This window comes from Megascapheus bottae, chromosome 6 (genome assembly GCF_031878675.1).
Source record: "Megascapheus bottae isolate mThoBot1 chromosome 6, mThoBot2.hap1, whole genome shotgun sequence".
Classification (NCBI taxonomy): Eukaryota; Metazoa; Chordata; class Mammalia; order Rodentia; family Geomyidae; genus Megascapheus; species Megascapheus bottae.
In genome coordinates, this window is record NC_143514.1 from 8,723,627 (window position 1) to 8,726,220 (window position 2,594).

The 2,594-nt window shown below is 38.2% G+C and overlaps 1 non-coding gene across 1 annotated transcript; it reads right to left on the minus strand.

The window, feature by feature from the left end:
- Window positions 1-1,723: 1,723 nt before the first annotated feature.
- On the minus strand, window positions 1,724-1,853 carry LOC150061359 (small nucleolar RNA SNORA51). The gene has a single exon (XR_016536065.1). It is a non-coding gene; the product is annotated as a small nucleolar RNA SNORA51 (small nucleolar RNA).
- Between the last annotated feature and the right edge of the window lie 741 nt (window positions 1,854-2,594).

A 2,594-nucleotide genomic window follows, 5' to 3' on the forward strand; every position in this document is an offset into this window, starting at 1 on the left:
AGGATTGAAGGTATCTTGACACATCATTGATGCTCATTAAACAACCAAACAAACCTCATTAGGATATCTGTCTAACCTATTAATGAAAGTAAATAAACAGACATATATATGTATTTGTTTATATATACATATACATGTATATGTGTATATGACTTTATCACTAATTAAAAAATAGGGGTTAGTTTAATTGATAATCTTTTAGACATTTCAACATGTAGTTCGGAAGCTGGGTGGGGCCCCAGTGGCTCTCACCTGTAATCCTAGCTATTCAGGAGGCTGCTATCTAAGGATCATGGTTTAAAGCCAGCATGGGCAGGAAAGTTGATGAGCTGCTTATCTCCACTAAACTACCAAAAATTCTGGAAGTGGGGCTGTGGTTTCAATGGTAGAGCACTAGCTTTGTTTAGGAACAGTGCTCAGGCCACAGGATGGACAGATGGACAGACAGATGGACAGGGAGCATCGACACATTCCATATTCCTCAGGAACAGGTTCAAAGTTGAAACTTGTCCTGAGTGAGGTCAGATGACAGCAGTAGCTGAGTCATGCTGACACTATCCACAGCCTACCTACCTCCCCTTCAGCTCCTGGAAGCCATTACTTATTTGTCTTATTTATGGCTATTTCCCAAACAAATATTGTATCCTCTGACCCATACAAGCACTTAGCAGATAATGAACACATGATGTATTTAAGAGGAAGCACAGTTTCTTTTTTGCTTTATTTGAATGAACATAGGTTTTAAAGTCATTTAAAAAAATGATATGAAATCCAACATAGACATTCTAAAGTGTTTATTGCATTGCAACAGACATTTACAAGCATTGGAAATGTTTATGGGAACTGCTAATAACTAGCTTATTGTCCAGCAGTTCAGTTTCTCAGAGCACTGTAGACTTTCATAACTGATTTATTTCAGAGCATTGTTATAATTAAACAAAGAGAACTAGAATTCTCCAAAGGCAAATATAGCTGCAGAGAGATAGGAAAATTAGATTAAGGAAGAAAATTAGCATGTGTATTGGGAGTGTGTGTGTAAATGTGTGGATATGTTTGTGTGTCTCTGGATACATAAAGACCCAAGCTGGTAAAGAGAGTCTTCAGGGCTGTAAGTTGCCTTAGAGATTATTTTCCAATTGAATTTAACAAGTATTGAAACAGAAGTACAAAGAGGTTAAATGACCAGTGCCCTCCTAATTGCTAAATCCAATAAACCCTTCTCAGACCTTATCTTATTCCAACACAGGATTGCATTGTGTGTTGTTTACCTTTCCCTTTTCTTGGAAGCTTACATATGGGCCGATTCTTTTTGTCTCTTCTGTCCTGTTTTTCCCATGCCTGCCTCCTCCCTCTCCCAGAACAATACATCTTTTACATACTTCCAATCTTCTCAGCTAGAGCTTGGTTCTGGTTCAGTGTTTATCCTCTTTCTTCGTTATTCTCCCTTAAAGAGCACGTGTGTATGTTTATATACATGTGCAGGAAGTGTTTCAGATTTAACAAACAAAAATATGAAATGCCCATATATATTTATTTTTTTCTATTAATAACTTTTTATTTCAATGTATAGACGGGTTACAGTTATATTCGCCAGATAGAAGGTGCATTACTTCTCACACATTGATATCCCTTCTTGTGTTTTTGTCCCCACTTCCCTCCCCACACCCCCTCCCCTCCCCATATATATTTCATTGGCAGATAAACAAGTATTTTTCCTCCCTGCCCATGTCTCCCCATTCATAAAACAGAGCAGGCACAGGGCCAGGGCTGAGGTATATATGGGGTAGGTTACTCTCTTTCCTCTTTCCATATAGTCAATGTAAGAATAAGCCAGTGATAAGCACCTGGAGGTCAAACAAGTATATTTTATTTTGCATATGTCCCAGAACTGGACTTTCAACTGTGGGACATAGCGATCTGAATATATATGTACCATACACAATTATACTAAACATTCTTCTTTGCTTATATACTATTCAAGCACAATTCCTTTATTTTCTGTGGCCCTTCTAAGAACACACAATATGTCTTAAGAGTCCAGCACTGTTGCTGTGTGCTTACAAAATGAAGGACTTTATTCTAGATGCCGATGACCCAGCAGTGAACAAAATCAAATCCTTTGTCTTCTTGGAGATTACATTCTACTGACTGACTATAGAGAATAAATAAGTTAAATATACAGTATGCCACTGTTGGTCACAACTATGCAGGAAAACAAAGCAGGACACGGGACATAAATGCCTAAGGATAGAACTGATTTGTTCTTCTCCCCACCAAACTAGCTGTTTGTTGTCTTTCACATCTCAGCCGATGGCAGCTGCTTTTCCCCAGTTGCTTGGATACAGTTCTTAGAAATCACTCTTATTTTTTTCACATCCCTCATCCAACCTGTTAGGAAACCTTCTCTTTTCTACCATCAAAATATACCCAGAATCTGACCACTATTTCTATCCATCATCCTAGGTCCAAGCTACCATCACCCATCACATGGATGATGGTGATCGTGCTTGAGATGGGAATTCCTCTTCCATCTTTCTTCTACATCCTGTGTTTAATACAGCAATCAGAATGACTTGTTGATAATGTTAGTCAGA